The sequence below is a fragment of the Taudactylus pleione genome, unplaced genomic scaffold (genome assembly GCF_031769625.1).
Source record: "Taudactylus pleione unplaced genomic scaffold, aTauple2 ptg000182l, whole genome shotgun sequence".
Classification (NCBI taxonomy): Eukaryota; Metazoa; Chordata; class Amphibia; order Anura; family Myobatrachidae; genus Taudactylus; species Taudactylus pleione.
In genome coordinates, this window is record NW_028284584.1 from 1,930,345 (window position 1) to 1,945,473 (window position 15,129).

Sequence of the window (15,129 nt, forward strand, 5' to 3'; positions counted from 1 at the left end):
TATACTAGTATCATTTCATCCTGGCCCTTTCCTACTGCACAGTAACCAGGGTTATTGCTGCCAGTGTGTAGGGTTATACTAGTATCATTTCATCCTGGCCCTTTCACACTACACAGTAACCCGGGTTATTGCTGCCATTGTGTAGGGTTATACTAGTATCATTTCATCCTGGCCCTTTCCTACTGCACAGTAACCCGGGTTATTGCTGCTGGTGTGTAGGGTTATACTAGTATCATTTCATCCTGGCCCTTTCCTACTGCACAGTAACCCGGGTTATTGCTGCTAGTGTGTAGGGTTATACTAGTATCATTTCATCCTGGCCCTTTCCTACTGCACAGTATCTCGGGTTATACTAGTATCATTTCATCCTGGCCCTTTCGATCTGCACAGTAACCCGGGTTATTGCTGCTAGTGTGTAGGGTTATACTAGTATAATTTCAAAAGTGTAAAATTTGTGATTTTTCAAAACCACATCATTCAATCCCAATGAAGTCAAATTAATTCCTTATTACATATTTAAGTAGGTGATCATGATGAAAGATACAGGTGCATTGTCTTACAACTCTCTTCAGAATCCTAAACACTTAATTAGGACAAAACAGAGAATTTAAATTGCTCATTAACTACAGAGTAAAATCTTTTTTTTCCTGTGCTGGCCATGCTGGACATGAACCTGGGGTAGTGAGTACTGTAATACTACATGACGCCCTGTGCTGGCCATGCTGGACATGAACCTGGGGTAGTGAGTACTGTAATACTACATGACGCCCTGTGCTGGCCATGCTGGACATGAACCTGGGGTAGTGAGTACTGTAATACTACATGACGCCCTGTGCTGGCCATGCTGGACATGTACCTCGGGTAGTGAGTACTGTAATACTACATGATGCCCTGTGCTGGCCATGCTGGACATGAACCTGGGGTAGTGAGTACTGTAATACTACATGACGCCCTGTGCTGGCCATGCTGGACATGAACCTGGGGTAGTGAGTACTGTAATACTACATGACGCCCTGTGCTGGCCATGCTGGACATGAACCTGGGGTAGTGAGTTCTGTAATACTACATGACTCCTTGTGCTGGCCATGCTGGACATGAACCTGGGGTAGTGAGTACTGTAATACTACATGACACCCTGTGCTGGCCATGCTGGACATGAACCTGGGTTAGTGAGTACTGTAATACTACCTGACTCCTTGTGCTGGCCATGCTGGACATGAACCTGGGGTAGTGAGTACTGTAATACTACATGACGCCCTGTGCTGGCCATCGCTGGACATGAACCTGGGGTAGTGAGTACTGTAATACTACATGACGCCCTGTGCTGGCCATGCTGGACATGTACCTGGGTTAGTGAGTACTGTAATACTACCTAACTCCTTGTGCTGGCCATGCTGGACATGAACCTGGGGTAGTGAGTACTGTAATACTACATGACTCCTTGTGCTGGCCATGCTGGACATGAACCTGGGGTAGTGAGTACTGTAATACTACATGACACCCTGTGCTGGCCATGCTGGACATGAACCTGGGGTAGTGAGTACTGTAATACTACCTGACTCCTTGTGCTGGCCATGCTGGACATGAACCTGGGGTAGTGAGTACTGTAATACTACATGACGCCCTGTGCTGGCCATGCTGGACATGAACCTGGGGTAGTGAGTACTGTAATACTACATGACGCCCTGTGCTGGCCATGCTGGACATGAACCTTGGGTAGTGAGTACTGTAATACTACATGACGCCCTGTGCTGGCCATGATGGACATGTACCTGGGTTAGTGAGTACTGTAATACTACATGACTTCTTGTGCTGGCCTTGCTGGACATGAACCTGGGGTAGGGAGTACTGTAATACTACATGACTTCTTGTGCTGGCCATGCTGGACATGAACCTGGGGTAGTGAGTACTGTAATACTACATGACGCCCTGTGCTGGCCATGCTGGACATGAACCTGGGGTAGTGAGTACTGTAATACTACATGACGCCCTGTGCTGGCCATGCTGGACATGTACCTGGGTTAGTGAGTACTGTAATACTACATGACGCCCTGTGCTGGCCATGCTGGACATGAACCTGGGGTAGTGAGTACTGTAATACTACATGACGCCCTGTGCTGGCCATGCTGGACATGTACCTGGGTTAGTGAGTACTGTAATACTACATGACGCCCTGTGCTGGCCATGCTGGACATGAACCTGGGGTAGTGAGTACTGTAATACTACATGACTCCTTGTGCTGGCCATGCTGGACATGAACCTGGGTTAGTGAGTACTGTAATACTACATGACGCCCTGTGCTGGCCATGCTGGACATGAACCTGGGGTAGTGAGTACTGTCATTGTACATGACGCCCTGTGCTGGCCATGCTGGACATGAACCTGGGTTAGTGAGTACTGTAATACTACATGATGCCCTGTGCTGGCCATGCTGGACATGAACCTGGGGTAGTGAGTACTGTAATACTACATGACGCCCTGTGCTGGCCATGCTGGACATGTACCTGGGGTAGTGAGTACTGTAATACTACATGACGCCCTGTGCTGGCCATGCTGGACATGAACCTGGGTTAGTGAGTACTGTAATACTACATGACGCCCTGTGCTTGCCATGCTGGCCGGTTCATTCAGGCTAAGCTCTGTTACTGTATTCACTATTCTTTACAGCATTGGTCAAAAAAAGGTTAGTTGTATGGCCCATTCACACAAGCCGAGCAGTGACGATTTTAGTGACGCAAAGTCACAGAAAAAAATATTACTGTGTGTGACTGCCGGTGTATCCGCAGAATATAGGCATACAGATGCACCCGCAGTCACACACACAGAATATAGGCATGCAGATACACCCGCAGTCACACACACAGAATATAGGCATGCAGATACACCCGCAGTCACACACACAGAATATAGGCATGCAGATACACCCGCAGTCACACACACAGAATATAGGCATGCAGATACACCCGCAGTCACACACACAGAATATAGGCATGCAGATACACCCGCAGTCACACACACAGAATATAGGCATGCAGATACACCCGCAGTCACACACACAGAATATAGGCATGCAGATACACCCGCAGTCACACACACAGAATATAGGCATGCAGATACACCCGCAGTCACACACACAGAATATAGGCATGCAGATACACCCGCAGTCACACACACAGAATATAGGCATGCAGATACACCCGCAGTCACACACACAGAATATAGGCATGCAGATACACCCGCAGTCACACACACAGAATATAGGCATGCAGATACACCCGCAGTCACACACACAGAATATAGGCATGCAGATACACCCGCAGTCACACACACAGAATATAGGCATGCAGATACACCCGCAGTCACACACACAGAATATAGGCATGCAGATACACCCTCAGTCACACACACAGAATATAGGCATGCAGATACACCCGCAGTCACACACACAGAATATAGGCATGCAGATACACCCGCAGTCACACACACAGAATATAGGCATGCAGATACACCCGCAGTCACACACACAGAATATAGGCATGCAGATACACCCGCAGTCACACACACAGAATATAGACATGCAGATACACCCGCAGTCACACACACAGAATATAGACATGCAGATACACCCGCAGTCACACACACAGAATTTAGAATTCAAAGAATAAAATAAATTTTCTGCAATGTAACCTTCATGTCTGGCCCCTACCCATCCCTTCATGTGTGAAGACACTTCACCTCGGTGGAGTATTGGGAGCAGAAAGTGTTGAGTGTTATGTGACCAGTTGCTGTGAATGGGGCGTTTCGGCTATCTCGGCGCAGTAAAGCGATGGTGTGCCTTTGCTCCCTAATAGCATTAGTGAGGCCTTGGAAGCCCCTCGCAGTTATGGTAGCCATGTGTATGCATATGGATAATGCGGAGGAGTCAGTCCGTGACATAGTTCTACGTTGTGATGAAATCTGTCTGGTCTGGGTCAGTATAAAGTCCTCCGGCATTTGCCAGAGTTTGGCGGGAAAGCGCACAGTAATAAATGCGATATGATCCAAATGCTGCTCACCTAAGGGATATACTGACTTTGTGTATGTAAAAGAAAAGACGGAAACGGGGAGCGCTAAGGAGAAAAAATGGTGTCAAACTGATATATAATGTTCATAATAATCTTAAATCCAAAATATGAGGATAAAATTAAGATCTTTAATAAGATATAATGAAAAAGATTGATCGAGATAGGTCCTCTCGTTAAACTATACAATAAAATCTAACATAAAAAAATACTGACATGGTATAAATACAAATTAGTAAAGAAAACAATTGTAACATATAAAAACACAGTAATTCAACTCTGGAATGGAGGATAAATGAGCGTAAATAAGTCCTGTTATTATACACAGTCCAGATAAAAAAATTGGCGTATGATGTTACCTTGGATAGTGTATAATTTGTATATGATAATCCAGTATGGAGAAGGCTGTATACAAAGCCGCTTTATGGGATAGTTGTGAGTAAATACCGGTAATAGTCACAGTGAAATCTCCCGCTGTCTGCGTCACAACTGCTCCCGGCCGGGAAAAGAATGACTGTGTGCGCTGTCAAGAGTTGCGGGTATCGGCAGCTGCTATAAGTGAACAGCGTATTCCGGCTGTGAGTTTGCGATGTCCCGGGTAATATACCCCGGCGCCTGTTAGTAAAGTGCTGGCTGAGCCGTGTTGTAGAATGATGTAACCACAGCGATATGGATAGTCACTTGTAGCAGGTGCTAGTTCCCGATATGCGCCAAAAATCAACATTACATGTATAATCCTTGGTTATGCATAATAATATGCTATATGCACCATACTAGCTTCAGCCTGAAATATTGTATACTGATTTTAAAATCAATCTTTGCTTGCACTTTGTGTCTAAATGAATAGGCTTCATAGCCTGTTGCCCTTACTCTCACCCCCCAGTTTAGAGCTAAGCATTGGAACCAGCAGACCCTTGGGCACTTTCCACTGAGTAACCACTATCTTGCCTACTATATGCTGCATTATTGTGTATAAAGGTTCCTGATGCTTGCGTTCTGTCATTATGTGATGTGGTTGAGTGAAGATTGTTAAGGGACAGCAACTACTATGCACCTGCAAGACCAGCACAATGAAACTTTCTTTGTGTGGACATTTATGGTCACAACAGTGGACATTTACATACAATACAGATAAATGTTTAAGAACACCCAGCCTAAGATACACTGAAGTGCCAAAAGTCATGGGATAGATGTCTTGTTTTGTGTAGGGCCCCCTCTAGCCTGGTGAAGTGCAGCAACTCGATGTGGCATCTCTTCCACCAGGGAACGGAAGACCCCTGGAGAGATGTTGAGCCAAACTATCTGGATAGCTTCCCACAGCTCCCTGATATTTGTAGGTGCAGGATCCTGCGTGCACCTCTCAGTGTCATCTGTCCAAATTTGTCCAGAATTGGTTAGAGGTTCAAGCTGAAGAGTTCCGACGAATGTCCCATAAAATGCTCAATTGGTTCATGTCTGGTGGATGTAAGTTGGGACCGATGCACGATGCATTATCCTGCTAGAATATCCCATCGTTGTGGGGGCACATGAGGTCCATGAAGGGCTGCAAATGGTCATCACGCAATGCATGAAGTAGTTCCCGGAGCTTTTCAGTTGTTTCCCACACACCCGGCACTTAGTCGGAAGATGCCATTTAGACACGCTAAAAGCCGGGCGTGGGGGGACAATTGAAAAGCTCCGGGAACTACTTCCCGCCAGTATACACCACGTTATTAGCCTGACCAGAGGATTTATTTCCGCACCTTTCTGAGTAAAGTGCCGGCCGCAATTCTCTAGCATTGCCCCCTAAGTGTCCTTAGTCAAGTGCTAGAAAGTAGTCCTGAATGTGTCCTCATAGCTGCACTGTGTGACTTGGCCTATTATAAAGGCATATCTGCTATTCTAGAATTGGGATTCTGTTTCTTTTATGTTTTATGCTGCCCCATCCTGCAGTACCGTCAGCTGGTGAGAAGCACCTGATTCTGTTCTATTCTGGAGCACATCATGAGTCCTCTGTCTATACTGTAATATATGTTGTTTGTCAGATCATGAGTCCCTGTGTCTATACTGTAATATATGTTGTTTGTCAGATCATGAGTCCCTGTGTCTATACTGTAATATATGTTGTTTGTCAGATCATGAGTCCTCTGTCTATACTGTAATATATGTTGTTTGCCAGATCATGAGTCCTGTGTCTATACTGTAATATATGTTGTTTGCCAGATCATGAGTCCTCTGTCTATACTGTAATATATGTTTGTCAGATCATGAGTCCTCTGTCTATACTGTAATATATGTTGTTTGCCAGATCATGAGTCCTGTGTCTATACTGTAATATATGTTGTTTGTCAGATCATGAGTCCCTGTGTCTATACTGTAATATATGTTGTTTGTCAGATCGAGTCCCTGTGTCTATACTGTAATATATGTTGTTTGCCAGATCATGAGTTTTCTGTCTATACTGTAATATATGTTGTTTGTCAGATCATGAGTCCCTGTGTCTATACTGTAATATATGTTGTTTGTCAGATCATGAGTCCTGTGTCTATACTGTAATATATGTTGTTTGTCAGATCATGAGTCCCTGTGTCTATAATGTAATATATGTTGTTTGTCAGATCGAGTCCCTGTGTCTATACTGTAATATATGTTGTTTGCCAGATCATGAGTCCTGTGTCTATACTGTAATATATGTTGTTTGCCAGATCATGAGTCCTCTGTCTATACTGTAATATATGTTGTTTGTCAGATCATGAGTCCTGTGTCTATACTGTAATATATGTTGTTTGTCAGATCGAGTCCCTGTGTCTATACTGTAATATATGTTGTTTGCCAGATCATGAGTCCTGTGTCTATACTGTAATATATGTTGTTTGCCAGATCATGAGTCCTCTGTCTATACTGTAATATATGTTGTTTGTCAGATCATGAGTCCTGTGTCTATACTGTAATATATGTTGTTTGTCAGATCGAGTCCCTGTGTCTATACTGTAATATATGTTGTTTGTCAGATCATGAGTCCCTGTGTCTATACTGTAATATATGTTGTTTGCCAGATCATGAGTCCTGTGTCTATACTGTAATATATGTTGTTTGCCAGATCATGAGTCCTGTGTCTATACTGTAATATATGTTGTTTGCCAGATCATGAGTCCTGTGTCTATACTGTAATATATGTTTGTCAGATCATGAGTCCTGTGTCTATACTGTAATATATGTTGTTTGTCAGATCATGAGTCCCTGTGTCTATACTGTAATATATGTTGTTTGTCAGATCATGGCATATATTAAATGTCAGGACCCTGACAGACTGTAGTGACACTGGCGTAATAACTGTGTTAATCAGTACCCATATTAAAGTGAGTCAGGACACGTGAGCTCCTGTTTAATTGTTTCTGTGAAAGAGGTAATCTATCCAGAGAAGAAAAGCTCTTAAATAGGTTTATTGTGCTTTATAAAATGAAACCTTTCACAGTTAACTTAATCTATATGATTAAATAAATTTTCCTGTGATATCTTTCCTCCTCCTGATATTGCTGTGGGTTTTATACCCATTACTCTGGCTTTAATATTTTGTGTTTAAGGTGCACAAATGTATGTTCTCTAGGGGTGATTCTAGTGTTCACTCAGATTTCACTGTGCGCGTTGCAGAATGGGACCTGCGAGATCGCGTGCAGCCCCCGTATGCCTCTGCTACTGATTGACAGGCAGACGTGTTTGTTGGGCAGTGGGGGGGCCGGGGATAGCCTGCATGGCCGGAAATGGGGGTTTGCCACCCCCATTTGCGTTCATAGACGCAGACTTCCGGGCCTCGCAGGTTTACTCATCGATGCACAACATCGATGGTCGCGATGGTGATCCCAGGATGTAACCTCGGTTGCAGCACTGGGACTGCAGATGCTGACAGGAGATGCCTCCTCACTTCAATAGCCTCCTGCAGCATTTGAATTTTAGCAGGACGGAATTACAAAGCTGCTTGTGTGTGTCTACTGCTGAATCAGCCCCTCTGTCCGCATGTCTGTCCTGCTATGTTTGAAATTAGGAGCTGATTGGTTGGTACTTCTATCACTCTCTATCCAAGATTTGATACATCGTCCCTGTGACCGGATGATCTCGCCAGGTGATCACCGATTATTTTTGATTCCACTGGATCTTGGAATATAACTGTGGCCGGAGGCCGGCCTCACGTGGGGAATGGTGGCCGCGGCACTGAGGGGGTTAACCCCCGTGCTGCGGCGCCATTTTTAAATATAACAATAGGCGCTAGGCGTCCTGTATTGGGATGTGTTACTGGCGTTAGGCGCCATCTGTGAAATGTTGCCGGTGCTGGACGCCGAGTGTTCCATGTTTCTGTGCCGCAGCCCCGGACTGTCTCCGGCGGCTGTGGCGATGACTGATGTTAAACCCCCACCCCCCGGTGTGCTGCACTGGGGGGGACCGGAGTGCAGGGAGCCGCTCTGCGCTCCACACTGGGACCCGGGAGTGTGACTCCCGGCGTCCCAGCTCCACAGGGACGCCGCTGGTCCCTCCATGCCGGCTGCTTACTGCGGCCAGGCAGCGGAGGGCAGAGTGGGATGCCGACCGCTGGGGGCTGGGAATTCAGCTCCTGGCGCCCCAGCTACCCGGCGAGGTGCTCTGCGTCGGAGGGCCGGGGGCTGCCTCCGGGCAGCCTCCGGAAATGGCAGAGCTAGCTGCTGGGGACCGGGAGCAGCGCTCCAGGCCAGCAGGAAGTCGCTGTCGCCGGGACAAGTGTCCCGGACGGCAGGGCTAAGTGCCACATGAAGGGGGAACCGGGCTAGCCGGCTCCCTGTGTGGCGCTGGTTAACCCCCGGCGCGCGGCATCGGGGGAAGTGTGCAGTGTGCGCTGGGGACTGGGAGCGTAGCTCCCGATGCCCCAGCACCCCCAGACAGATTGGCTGCCCACTGGGGCAGGGAGAGTTAGCTCCCTGTACCTCCAGCGTGGAAAGGGGGACAGCAGCTGAGAGCTGCTGGGGGTAAAGTACAGCTGCTGCAGCCAGGGCGATCCCAGGCTGCAGAGCTAAAAGCCCTATGCTGGGGACTGGGAGCCTGGCTCCCAGTGTCCCAGCATGGCAGGGCTGGATTAGTAAAGCTCAGCGCTGAGCGCTGGGCACAGTTAAAAGCACACCCCTAGGTACATGTGGTTAAATTAAATGTATAATATGAAATGCATGTATGTTAAATGTATAATTTAAGGAAAAGTGCACTTACCTGTGGTCTGTGAAGGTCCGGGGGGACCCAGAGCTGTCTGTGGGCTGCTGGGTCCCCCAGCCTCCTCCCTAGGGGAATAAAATGTCCTCCTATGCAGCCTCATGCCTGGAAGTGGTATGAGGAGGTGCATAGGGAGCTGGCTAATGTAGCCAGCTAAGTGGGTTTAGGGAGCTTCAAATCGCTTCCCTTCCATGGTCAGGAAACTGTGCCCGGGGACCCTGCTTGCCCACCTCTGGAGCTCAGATTCAGGCAAGGCTAGCAAGTTTGGTCCCTTAGCAGATTCCTGGAAGCCCATTTTTGGAGGGAGATCCTTATCTTCCCAGGCTGTGTCCAGACGGAGTGGAGCCGTGGGCGTTGCCCAGCTCAGAGGTTGAGCCCAGGCACAGAGGAGTCACCACTCCCCCTTGCCATAAGGGAGAATGTTAAACGTGCATGTGGCCAGCACAGGCACAGGTCATGCACTTATGATTGGTTGGAAACCACAGGGCGGGCTTACCCCCTGTGGAAATGTGTATTAGAGTGGCATAAAAGAAGGGCTTGTGTCTAGTAGTATTGTACATCCTTGTAAATCCTGTGTGGAGAAGAATTGCTGTAACATCTTGTATGCTGATATTCCCCTTCAGGCGGAAGGGAGTGTCTTCTTTAAGACTTTGAGCAATAAACATCTTGCCTGAATTCAATTGACTCAATCCTGCGACCAACCGAATTGCGCCAAAACGCTATTCCGTTCTCCTGCTGTTCTGGGTAAGAGCTCAGTGTCTCCAAGTTCAAGCCCTCTGCCAGCTACCGTGCAGACCTGGTCCATTGTGAGGGATCAGGTGGGAACAGCTGACACCAAACAGGAGGTGTGTCCGCAGTTAGTCAAACGCATACGCAGCAGAAGCGGTTCCAGGTTCCGAGGCAGGAGCCTGAGGGTACCTAATAAGCGGTTCCAAACGCCGATGGTAGAGTTTGGTGGTGGCAGCATCGTTACACGCCCACGGCGCAGTGGGCGGAGTCAGTGCCAGGCGGTCACTGACGGTGAGTGAGAGTCCAAAAGCGCTAACCCGTGACCAGTGACAGCCTAGGCGAAAGGCGTCCGGTCACAATAACTACCAGTAATCACCAGTTACTGACCCTGCCCACTGTGCAGTGGGCGTGTAACTTGCTGCCACCAGCAAGCTACTACTTCTGAAACTGGGAACAGCTTACTTCCACACATGCTCCTACACTGGCACCCGGAACCACTTCTCCCAGGCTCCTACACTGGCACCCGGAACCACTTCTCCCAGGCTCCTACACTGGCACCCGGAACCACTTCTCCCAGGCTCCTACACTGGCACCTGTTACCACTTCTCCCTGGCTCCTACACTGGCACCCGGAACCACTTCTCCCTGGCTCCTACACTGGCACCCGGAACCACTTCTCCCTGGCTCCTACACTGGCACCCGGAACCACTTCTCCCTGGCTCCTACACTGGCACCCGGAACCACTTCTCCCTGGCTCCTACACTGGCACCCGGAACCACTTCTCCCTGGCTCCTACACTGGCACCCGGAACCACTTCTCCCTGGCTCCTACACTGGCACCCGGAACCACTTCTCCCTGGCTCCTACACTGGTACCCGGAACCCCTTCTCCCTGGCTCCTACACTGGCACCCGGAACCACTTCTCCCTGGCTCCTACACTGGCACCCGGAACCACTTCTCCCTGGCTCCTATGCCAGCACCTGGCACCACGTACTTCTGGCTATGTGCGGGAACGCTGCTGCAACACTCCCTGGATAGTGTCAGATAGCTTTCACAGGTCCCTCACCATGGAGCAGTCTCTACAGGGTGGCTGGCAGGGGGCTTTAGCTTTGAGACACTTGGCTCAATCCAGAATAGCCGGAGAATGGAATAGTGGTCACAGGATATAAGCAGATACGTTGTCTTAGGGCACGATGTTTATTGCTCAATGTCTTGAAAAAAAACAGTTGCCCTTCTCTGAAGTGCTCGGGGTAAATCACAGCATACAGATGTCACAGATGTACAATAAGATACACACGTTCGGAGCACGTAGGCTCGTCTTTTGTCTGGTTCAAATACACAATACTGCAGGGGGTAAGACCGCTGTGGGTCCCTTAACCAATCAAGCTAAGGGCATGTGCCAGTCACGCCCTGTACATGCACTTATTTAACATTGTCCATTATGGACAGTGGGGAGTGGTCAATCCTCTGTGCCTGAGACCACCTGAAGAGATAATCACCTCCCAGGTGCTGGCACGTCTGATGGAGGGGAACTGTTCCAGGATTCTGCCACGGGACCTTGCCACCTCCTCTGCCTGAATCTGGGCTCCAGGAAAAGGCAGGCATGAATCCCCAGCCTGCAGGCTCCTGGCCGCTGAGTGGAAGCTCTTTGGAGATCCTGGTGTATTGGTCAGTTCTCTCTCACGTCACTTCCAGGCTGGAGGCAGCAGAGGAACACAGTCCGGATCCCTGGGAGGGGGTCGGGGGAACCCAGCAGCCCCCAGAGTGCCCGGATCCTCTGGACCTCCAGGTAAAAAAGGAAGTGTAATATATACATTGTGTGCCAGGCTATTACACACCGCAGCACTACAGCTCCGGAACGGCTTTTCCTGGCCCAGTGCTGCACATGCAATTTATAATATATTTATACATTTTCTATATAGACACTTTATATATTTTATACTGTGCCCAGCCCTGCAGTAGTGAGCCTCCATGCTGAGCCCCCCCCCCCCCCGTGCAGCGCATAAGGGGTTAACTACTGAAATTGCTCTGCTGCTGTTCCCTCTTAGCGCTGACAGGTGCCGGGAGCAGCATTTCCTGATTTCCCCACCGCTATGGTTTCCTAATGCATGGCCTGAGCCTCGGCTGCGACGCACCTGGCCTCCCCCTCTTAGTAGTGCTCTATGATTCCAGTCTGTCCTGCACTGATGCACCTGGCCTCCCCCCTCTTAGTAGTGCTCTATGATTCCAGTCTGTCCTGCACTGATGCACCTGGCCTCCCCCTCTTAGTAGTGCTCTATGATTCCAGTCTGTCCTGCACTGATGCACCTGGCCTCCCCCTCTTAGTAGTGCTCTATGATTCCAGTCTGTCCTGCACTGACGCACCTGGCCTCCCCCTCTTAGTAGTGCTCTATGATTCCAGTCTGTCCTGCACTGACGCACCTGGTCTCCCCCTCTTAGTAGTGCTCTATGATTCCAGTCTGTCCTGCACTGATGCACCTGGCCTCCCCCTCTTAGTAGTGCTCTATGATTCCAGTCTGTCCTGCACTGATGCACCTGGCCTCCCCCTCTTAGTAGTACTCTATGGCCCTCATTCAGAGCCGTACGCTCTGAGCAGAGCGCACGCTCTGAATGAGGGCCGGGCTCCATTTTCATGGAGCGTCCTCCTGGACGCTCGTATAGCTGTGGGTCACCACCCACAGGCTATACGAGCGTGCTTTGTGATGGCCGCGATGGTCGAGACCATCGCGACCATCGAAATTGCGAGCCGGAGCCTGCGGTTGAGGTTTTCAACCGCAAGCTCCGGAGTGATTTTGGCTCTATCAGAGTCAAAATCACTCCCACTGACATCACTAGTGATGTCAGTGGGCCGGCTTCTGACAGGAGGCGTTCCCGTGGGAACGCCCCCGTCAGGGAGGCACGCCCCCGGCACGCCCACCAAAGGGGGCGTGCTGTCAATCAACATTGACAGCACGCCCCCTTTGATCGGACACAACGAGCGAAGGACTTTCCTTCGCTCGTCGCGTCTGGCGCATGCGCACGACGGAGCTCCCTCCGTCGTGCGCATGCTCAGTGCATAACATCGACCCACTTGCGAGCGGACAGCCGCTCGCGAGTGGGTCTGAATCAGGCCCTATGATTCCAGTCTGTCCTGCACTGATGCACCTGGCCTCCCCCTCTTAGTAGTGCTCTATGATTCCAGTCTGTCCTGCACTGACGCACCTGGCCTCCCCCACTTAGTAGTGCTCTATGATTCCAGTCTGTCCTGCACTGATGCACCTGGCCTCCCCCTCTTAGTAGTGCTCTATGATTCCAGTCTGTCCTGCACTGACGCACCTGGCCTCCCCCACTTAGTAGTGCTCTATGATTCCAGTCTGTCCTGCACTGATGCACCTGGCCTCCCCCTCTTAGTAGTGCTCTATGATTCCAGTCTGTCCTGCACTGACGCACCTGGCCTCCCCCTCTTAGTAGTGCTCTATGATTCCAGTCTGTCCTGCACTGACGCACCTGGCCTCCCCCTCTTAGTAGTGCTCTATGATTCCAGTCTGTCCTGCACTGATGCACCTGGCCTCCCCCTCTTAGTAGTACTCTATGGCCCTCATTCAGAGCCGTACGCTCTGAGCAGAGCGCACGCTCTGAATGAGGGCCGGGCTCCATTTTCATGGAGCGTCCTCCCGGACGCTCGTATAGCTGTGGGTCACCACCCACAGGCTATACGAGCGTGCTTTGTGATGGCCGCGATGGTCGAGACCATCGCGACCATCGAAATTGCGAGCCGGAGCCTGCGGTTGAGGTTTTCAACCGCAAGCTCCGGAGTGATTTTGGCTCTATCAGAGCCAAAATCACTCCCACTGACATCACTAGTGATGTCAGTGGGCCGGCTTCTGACAGGAGGCGTTCCCGTGGGAACGCCCCCGTCAGGGAGGCACGCCCCCGGCACGCCCACCAAAGGGGGCGTGCTGTCAATCAACATTGACAGCACGCCCCCTTTGATCGGACACAACGAGCGAAGGACTTTCCTTCGCTCGTCGCGTCTGGCGCATGCGCACGACGGAGCTCCCTCCGTCGTGCGCATGCTCAGTGCATAACATCGACCCACTTGCGAGCGGACAGCCGCTCGCGAGTGGGTCTGAATCAGGCCCTATGATTCCAGTCTGTCCTGCACTGATGCACCTGGCCTCCCCCTCTTAGTAGTGCTCTATGATTCCAGTCTGTCCTGCACTGACGCACCTGGCCTCCCCCACTTAGTAGTGCTCTATGATTCCAGTCTGTCCTGCACTGATGCACCTGGCCTCCCCCTCTTAGTAGTGCTCTATGATTCCAGTCTGTCCTGCACTGACGCACCTGGCCTCCCCCACTTAGTAGTGCTCTATGATTCCAGTCTGTCCTGCACTGATGCACCTGGCCTCCCCCTCTTAGTAGTGCTCTATGATTCCAGTCTGTCCTGCACTGACGCACCTGGCCTCCCCCTCTTAGTAGTGCTCTCTGATTCCAGTCTGTCCTGCACTGATGCAGAGGGTGGGGGGTGGTGTTACAGTGTCTGTACATCAGCGCCATCTCCTCGCCAAACAACCACAGCGCAGTTTGCGCCCCCTCATTCTTCCCCCTCCTCTCTGGTTTAGTTTTGCTCCACTATTGTGATCTTTTATACACTGTCCTAAAAGGCTACGTTGTACATAGGGTGTATATATGTTTGATTATACAACAAAACCTTTATGTATTTTAAGTCGGCAATGGTGGACTTATTTAAAGACATCCATTTATAAAGTACGCTGGTTGTATTTGCTAGTAATTGCTGGTAACGCTCGCCATTAAGTAGAAATGCCATTGCTTTATACTTCCCATAATTCCTTAGTCGCTGGCAGCCTGTACATAAACATATAACTGTGTATAATATATATTCCCCTGGGCTAGGCACAATTATTTAGGGTTACAATACTGTAACAGAAATTGCTTGATATCTGTCATTCCAGGATAATTCATTTTTAAAAATGTGTTCCCTGCATTGGGGTCACACTGATTGGGGGGCTGCTCCCAGCATTAACCCCCTTTCATGTGAAGTTGCTTATTTTTGTCAACTTTGAAAAATATTCTCAAGAGCCAGTAAAGCCAGATGATGTGTGACGTGTGATGTATGACGTGTGATGTATGACG

General features: G+C 49.6%; 1 protein-coding gene across 2 annotated transcripts in view; it reads left to right on the top strand.

Annotated features, from left to right (window-relative positions):
* Positions 1–15,129, top strand: part of SBF2 (SET binding factor 2) — an 805,041-nt gene that overhangs the window by 94,414 nt on the left and 695,498 nt on the right. The gene's annotated exons all lie outside the window — the stretch shown is intronic.